We start from the raw sequence: 8,664 nt of genomic DNA on the forward strand, positions 1-8,664 counted from the left end.
GGGGATTTGCAGACGGGGCCACACATTGACCACACACCACTGTAATGTACAGTATGGCCAGCTGTGACCAGCTTTAGCCGGAACCTTTAACTCCCTGCTTTCATCACTGATCTACTGCTAATCTTTATATCAATAGTAAAGTTTTTTTATATGTAATACAATCCTTAACATTTAAAACAACCCACATGGAAAATGTCAGTCACCTCACAAATTGTAGTTAAGGAAGTGATAACGCATAATTTACACTTAAAATACACTACAATTTCCCTTTAAGAGTATTAATGAATAATATTTTACAATGTCTATTTTTCAAGCTTTATTCCGTGAAGAGTTTTAGATTTCTCTCCAGCATGTGACAATCATAAGATAAATGAGCAGTGCCTCTCATTTCTGTATGGCAATTTGAACACAGAGGCATTTAATTGGAACATTTAGATGTCTGACGTTCACTAGCCCTAGGAATCCTCTCTTTGATTTTTCTGTTCATCATCCATAAAATTGGAAAGAAGCAAACTGTAATAGCAGACAGTGGGAAGCAGCTTCAGTTGGAGAATTCTTCCTAAGCGCAGCCAGTATTGTCCATGTTAGGCCCGGCTTGCACAGCACCACGCAGAGCTGCCACAAAACAGAAAATGAAAAAATTGCTAAAACACGCAGAAGGCAACCGTTTCCTATGTTTTTGTTCCTATGTATGAATGTCCCTATGTATGCTAGTCATGGGAATACAATTTTAAATCTATTTGTCCTTTTTTTTTTCTATGCAGGGCAAAGCAACAAGTTCACTTTAAAGGCCCCCTCCTCAGCAGCACAATTTCTTTCAGACATGGGCAATCACCAACCTGCGCTCGGTTATGGCTGGGTGGAAGTGGATGCACCAGCCTCCAAGGCCATTGTTTCCACTGCAAGCCATAGCCCAGCGCAGGCCCCCTCTTCTTCGATCTTTGCTTGCTAGGACCACCGGGCAGTCCTAGCAAGCAGTGACATCAAATATTTTGCCCATTACAGGAGGGTGGAAGGGTATCCTCTCCTGCAGCATGCTCCACCTCCCAGCTACCGCCTCTGGCCTACTAATAAAGTAGGAAAATAAGGTACTTGGGAACAATAATAAAAAGGGACACTCTAAAGGGAACAAATCATGTAAGGGGGCATTCTAGACCAGGGGTCAGCAACACGCGGCACCGGAGCCGCATGTGACTCTTTCATACCTCTGCTGTGGCTTCCTGTCCAGGGGCGGAACTACCGCCAGGGCCTTGGGGCCTGAGGCTGTGGGGGGGCCCAGTGAGGTGCGGTCCAGTGAGGTCCGGTGACGGGTGTAACTGCACACTCTGTGCTGTTATTTCATTTAATTAGAAAAGTGGATTGTAATGGGGAACGTTACACTGTAATGTTGCCTATTATAATCTATTTCTTTGATTAAATTATTAGACTGGGCCGCTGTTCTATTAAAGTTTGTGACTAGGTTGGAATGTGCGACCGGTGACGTGGTCACACATTTAAATGTAATCCTGCCCAGTTTTTTGGTGGTGGAATGTGTGACCACCAATAGATCAAGCATTCCAACGCTTTCTCAGCTGTTCCAGGGCAGATCGGCATCGCAAATCGTCTGTGCAGGAGAACTCTTCTGCCCTGGAACAGCTGATCGGTCCGGAAATGTCACTTCTATCCGAGTCTGTCAGTGCGATCTCACATTCCACCACACTCACAAAGTCAGATAGAAGTGACATTTCAGGACCCAACAGCTGTTCCAGGGCAGATCAGTTCTCCTGCACATACGATTTGCGATGCCGATCTGCCCTGGAACAGCTGAGAAAGCATTGGAATGCTTGACATATTGGGGGTCACACATTCCACCGCCAAAAAACTGGGCAGGATTACATTGAAATGTGTGACCACCGGTCACACATTGTAACATAGTCACAAACTTTGATACAACACCGTCATCAGGGGGGCACGGCCGGTACCCATGTGAGGGGTCTGGGCAGCCTGGGGGGCCACTTACATCAGTATTAGCTTTACCAGGGTCCGCATGGCAAAGGTGACAGGGGAGGTGGTAGAGGAGGCCAGGCCCCAGCAGCAGCAGGTAAGAGGAGTTGGGAGGAGGTACAGGGAAAGGGACCCCGGCGACCAGCCCACCTGAGGCCCTGCAGAGCCCACCATAGAGAGTCTAAGGTGGGCTGTGCAGGATCTATGGTGTGCTCTGCAGGGTCACTCTCAGGTGGGCTCTGCGGGGCGTGAGGTAAGGCCAGAGTCCGGTGCGTTGGTAAGCCCAGAGTCCAGTGCGTTGGTAAGCCCAGAGTCCAGTGCGTTGGTAAGCCCAGAGTCCTGTGCGTTGGTAAGCCCTGAGTCCAGGGAGTTACTAAGCCCAGAGTCCAGTGCGTTACTAAGTCCTCAGTCCAGTGCGTTACTAAGCCCACATATAACTATATACATAGCATAAGGGTAAAAAACGATATATGCCGTGTTATCTTCATCTTAGATGTCGAAAGGGTTTTGTGGCTCCCGGGGTTTTCTTTTCTGTGGGAAAATGGCTCTTTGAGTGTTTAAGGGGAAAATGGCTCTTTGAGTGTTTAAGGTTGCTGACCCCCTGACCTAGACCTAAACAAGCAATTAGCAGAATGGTAGCCTGGAGTGCTTTAAACGATACAATTTATAAGTTGCCTTCTGTGTACTAAACTAAGAATTTATCCTAGAGAAATTGGTCATTGTTATCAGTGTCTGTACACTCGATTGTAACCTCAATGTTAATCTGTAGGAAATTTCTTTGTGTGACTGTAGACTCCATGCAGATTAGTGTCAGTATGTATAAGTTAGCAGATCTGCCAGTCAGGAATCTGTGTGTATGGTTCTGTAGCAGACCAGCCAGCTGACAAACTGCTGGTGGTGGCAGATTACCGTGAGTCATGTTTGTGTGGGTGTGTGAGCAGTGGGAAAGTGGTAACACAAGGATTCTAGCTTGCAGGATAGCTTGAGGAATCGCAGAAGTGGTAAACACTTGGCTCCTGCACCAGATTGTATGTAAGATTTGTATCTGTGTGTGTGTTCAGCAAGCTAACTTTGAGTGAGTCACCCTCTAGTGGGACGCAGTGGTATGAAAATTGTTTCACAGGAGTGTCTTATCAGCACAAAGTAAGCGCCACTCCCTCCTCTGCCAAACAATGGAGGGGGGGGGGGGAGGGGGTCAAAGTGACCATGTTTACTGGATATAATATGAACCCTGGTGAGAAAAGTAAACTACGCATTTAACAGTTAATGAAGTATGATATCAGCTATAAAGGAAAGGCATTGTTTTCATATCCATCTACTGACTCGTATGGTGAGAAGAAGCAGAGCATAGCCATTGTGTAGCTCTGCAAAGTCTGTGTACATAATAAGCAAGTATTGCTGCCCCCAGTTACATTTATATTTACAAACTGTACAAAGAAACATGTTTTTCAAAACAAACTTTGATAAAATCATGCAAATCAATGAAATCTTTGCTTTATGTATATCTTATACCATTTAAAAGTCTATACATTCCCTTTATTTTTCACGGTTTGATATTGTCCCTCCTTTAGAGGCCATCGTTCACATACCTAGGTGAAAGGCAACCTGGCTGCCTTAAGGTGGCCATACACTTTACAAACATCGCAAGACCTTAGTCTTGCGATGGTTGTAAAGTACTTAAAAAAACGTACGATCTTCCCATCTTGGACAGGCAGATCGTACTTGCGATCATCGTACTTGCGATGACTGCAATGAGGGGAGGGCTTGCAAGCAGGGCAAACGGGCAGTGTGCGCGTGCGCACACCGGCCCGTTCGTCAGTTGTCGAACAAGCAGGCCACTAACTCGCCGAGAATCGTACGATTCCCGGCGGGTTTTCCAGCCTGCTTGTTCGATGGAAGACGTGCGACCGTACAGTAGAAACGGTCGCACGCCTTCCATACACTGTACGATTCTCGTACAATCGCGGGATTTCCCGTGATTCTCGTACGAGAATCGTACAGTGTATGGGCACCTTTAGGCTGTCTTTATAAGCAATTGTGCTATCTAGCAGCCCCACCTAGTGCTCACATTTAAACTATACAGAGCTGGCTCAAACAATGTAATATGGAACATTATGTATGGAAAAACCTGGACGCTGATGGTAGTTAATGATAAGCACGCTGACACACATTTCTGAGACCTGTTAATAAATGTATTTTACTGTGAGCCAAGCATGCTGTCCATCAACGTAAGGTCCTTCTAAAACTGACAGTTCTCTTTATAGAAAGTACCAGCTCTTCTGATTCACCGCCTTGCTTCTTCCATCATTGATTTCAGTGGAAAAATCCCTCAAATTCCTTGATCTGTCCCTTGGGGATGTCGTTATGAAGCTGATTCAGCTAAATGAAACAAAAACAAAAAAAAGAATGTAAATGATTGCAAGTCCTCCCTCCCTTTCCCACCTAGCTGCAGTAGGTTTACATTGGAATTCAGGTGCAGAGATCTCTCTGAGCCCCAGATATGTCACTGAACCAGTTTTGAGGTTTTAAAATAAAATTGCCTGAAGACACAGCATTGTCTAACATTGCCCTCAACTGCCCCTCTTGTACAGAATTTACTGGGAAGAAATCTCTCTGATACTTTCTCTTTAGTTGTCACTCTTACGTTGGATCTAACAAAATGTGCTATTTAGTGTGTTTGTGCTGATTTAATCATTTTATATCATTATCTTCAAAAGTTAGCATAAAGGTAAAGGTGAAAAAACAAGAATCAGTCGGGTTCAAGCAGAACTAGGGCATTAAAAAAATAGAGCACAAGTCAAATAGAATTGCATTACTTTTTTAAAGCCTGCCTCCAGGTAAAAAAACTAAAAACTCCCCTTGCAGTGGGGCTACCTCCATACTGCGAGGGTTAAATGCTTGTTTAGGTCTGTTATTTGGAAAACGGACACGGGCTAGGCACTAGACATGACTTTCCTGTGAGTGTGTGAGCCCTCCAGCAGGGGCTAGACACTAGACATGAATTTCCTGTGAGTGTGTGAGCCCTCCAGCAGGGGCTAGGCACTAGACATGAATTTCCTATGAGTGTGTGTGAGCACTCCAGCAGGGACTAGACACTAGATATGACTTTCCTGTGAGTGTGTGAGCACTCCAGCAGGGACTAGACACTAGATATGGCTTTCCTGTGAGTGTGTGAGCACTCCAGCAGGGACCAGACACTGGATATGACTTTCCTGTGAGTGTGTGAGCACTCCAGCCGGTACCAGACACTAGATATGGCTTTCCTGTGAGTGTGTGGGCACTCCAGCAGGGACCAGACACTAGATATGGCTTTCCTGTGAGTGTGTGAGCACTCCAGCAGGGACCAGACACTAGATATGGCTTTCCTTTGAATGTGTGGGCACTCCAGCAGGGACCAGACACTAGATATGGCTTTCCTTTGAATGTGTGAGCACTCCAGCAGGGACCAGACACTGGATATGGCTTTGCTGCCTAATGTCTAGCTTAACAAGAGTTTGTGAAATATTATTATTCTCTACAATGATGTATATGTTGAAACATATTTTTATAAATCACAAAATGCACTGTGTCATTTAGCATTGATCAGATGTCCGCAGTACAGCCCAGCATTGTAAAGAGAATATTTAGTATTGTTTATACTTTCTTTATACAGTTATCTTTTCTTCTTAGAAAACCCCCCGACAGAAAAAGTATTGGCTACATCCATCCATAGTGAGCACAGTCTCCATGGGTCCCAGCTTTTCAATAACTAGTTGTGCTGTCAGTTGTTGTGCTGTCAGTTAAATTCTGTTAGTGTAAGATCTGTGTACACGTATGTCATGTGTGCACAATTTATAATAGCCGTTATGCGATTAATGTACTTTCTCTGTTGCAAATCTGTGCAAATATATTTGCCAACTGTCTTTTGTGCACACCTTTTTCAAGAGACCCTGTCACCAATTTAAAAAAAAAAAACTGTACAAAAAAACTCAAGTATTTTAAATGCTCACTTGCAGCATTCTTTTTCTTTACAAAAACATGTTTTTTACATTTTCTTGCAATCTGCCTTTGAATTAAAATGACTAGGAAGAGGCAGTTCCCTTCCTCCCTGCACATCATAGCCATCTCCTCTTCTAGTAATGTTTAATTACTGTCTGTGCTGGCCCAGCTTCTTTGCCCCTCACCTACCTACATAACCACCAGGAGCCACAGAGGGTAGGTTTTGCCCTTTGTGACAGGGCACATAAATTGGACACCCATATAAAAAGAACACTTGAGATGTGCAGAATGCATTCAACTGGAAGGTAGTTGAATGAGGCATTTAAAAAGCAGTAGAAGAAAAAGCACCAAGACATAACCTTTACACAAAACAAATGAAATACTAAAGAAAAAGCCTTTCATTGTGTAACAATTTCCAAAGGGGCTTTATTTTGAATCCAATAAAAACAGAGTAACTTCAAAATAAAGCCCCTTTGGAAATTGTTACACAATGAAAGGCTTTTTCTTTAGTATTTCATATGATCGTGGAGACACACTGTTTGCTGGTTACGGATCGTTGAGAGACACGGTGACGACGCTGCGGCTCCGTGAGTTTTCATATAAGCGCTTCTGGCTGCTTATCACAGCCACTACATCACGGTGAGTGCACAATTTGAGGGGATACGTACGGCATTTGCCCATATGCCCAGCAAGGTGCACGGGACTTTCACATCAACTCACAAACATTGTGCACCAGGAACACATATCGTTATTCACGGTGTTTCTACACCAACACTAATTATTCCAGGGACCCTGTGGGACTTTATGTCCAGGGTAATTGTGTTTTATTTCGTAAAAAGCACATAACACAGTCACTCAAGTTTTGAAATGTATATTTTATTTTCATTTCACAAGTATTTATGGTATGCATGAATGTATATTTGGTATAACAATTCCTAGTACACTGATCCACACACATCGATTGTTGATTGATTTATGTTATGTCACCGATCACTGTTTATTGATAAGTCAAAGTTAAACACGTCCATTTAGTTAGTTTATTCTTTAGTTGGCGCTGCATAGTTGGTAACTCGTATGATTTGACCCAGGTGTCTTTATTGCTGCAGCCTTCATTTAATATAGATTACCCACTAAAGCACATTTATCAGGGCACAGAACACTTGTTTTCATATATCCAGCGCAGGATTAACCCCTTCATGACTGAGGCCTTTTTTTCATTTTTTGTACCCATGTTATATTCCACATTTTAGGCCTGAAAATTACTTAAAACCCCCCAACATTATATATTTTCTGAATGCCAAGACCCTATAGAATAAAATGGTGGTATTTGCGAATTTTTATGTTGCGCAATATTAGCGCAACTCCTTATTAAACCCCAAAATTTAGTGACAAATTTAATTAAATGCCCCAAAACACAACAAAATACCCATTTTTTAAATGAAATATAAAAGATGAGGTTACAACGAGTAAAACGATACCCAACATGCCCAGGTTACAAATTGCGTGCGTCCATAAAACGGCGAAAAACCCCAGTACCCCAAAAAGTCCATAGAAGACGCTTTAAAAGCCCCCACAGGTCATCAATTTAGAGATACCCCAAAATACTGGCCCTAGAATTATTGCTCTCACTCCGGCGTGCGCGGCGATACCCAACATGTGTAGCGCGTTCGTCGTTTTCATGCGTAGGCGCACCCGACGCGTGTTTACGTGGCGACGCGCGTGCTCGCGGGGGCGGGGTACTTTTAAAATTTTTTTTTTTTATATTATTAGATTTCTTTTATTTCATTTTAATTTTAAAAACTGTTTTTTGTTTTTTTTTTACTTTACTTTGACTGCTATCACATGGGGGGGCTTGCAAGCCCCCCCATGTAATAGCAGATGGTGGTGACAGGTCCTCTTTAAGGTGATGCTGGGGGTCCAAAAGACCCTCAGTGTCACCTTTACACTGGAAATAAGCTATTGAAGTGCAGATCGCACTTCAATAGCTTATAGCTGGGCTCCAGGAGCCCAGAACTGACAGCCCAGGGACCGGAAGTGATGCAATCTGCATCGCTCCCGGTCCCATAGAACGGGGAGGGGATCGATGAACGGAAGTTCGTCGACCTCCTCCCCAGCTCCCCGCGGAGGGGCAACGGAGCCCGGGAAGCACGGCGGGGGTGTCCGGGGGGGGTGGCCCCTTCTTCGGGACGCAGAAGCGATCTGGCGACAGGTAAGTTGCCAGGATCACTTCTGTTGTAAAGCCGACAGTCGGCTCTACAAGTTTAAACAGAGTCCCGGCGGCAAAAGTCACCGGGAGTCTGTTTAAACAGCCCCGATGCTGGCGACGTACACTGTACGTCGTCAGTCACGAAGGGGTTAATAAACACATAAATGAAATACTAACACTAAAGGGAAACTTCAAAACATCAAAATAAAAGCCAAATCCTTGTTTTTTTTCTATGCTTCTCTTTTCGGTCACAGGCATACATTTACTATTATCCTCCTGTGACCCAAAGTCAACCAATAGTAGGATAATGCCTGCTATCAGCTGACAAGGCAGAGGCACGCCGCCATTGAGAAGGATCCCAACAAAATTGTCAAGATCCCCCAAGCTGCCCAACTGACTTCTGGCTCTGCCTCTCTGTGTGTGGCTGACAGCATGCCCTCTCACCTGTCCATCCAGTGCTGGAGAAGCAGAGAAGGGAGGGGGAATCCCTGTGGGGA

The 8,664-nt window shown here is 44.3% G+C and overlaps 1 protein-coding gene across 1 annotated transcript in view; it reads left to right on the forward strand.

Moving 5' to 3' along the window:
• LOC108788044 (solute carrier family 2, facilitated glucose transporter member 11-like) overlaps positions 1–8,664 on the forward strand; it is a 53,513-nt gene that overhangs the window by 21,590 nt on the left and 23,259 nt on the right. The window lies entirely within an intron of this gene.

Source organism: Nanorana parkeri, unplaced genomic scaffold (genome assembly GCF_000935625.1).
Source record: "Nanorana parkeri isolate BGI_ZX_2015 unplaced genomic scaffold, ASM93562v1 scaffold302, whole genome shotgun sequence".
NCBI lineage: Eukaryota > Metazoa > Chordata > Amphibia > Anura > Dicroglossidae > Nanorana > Nanorana parkeri.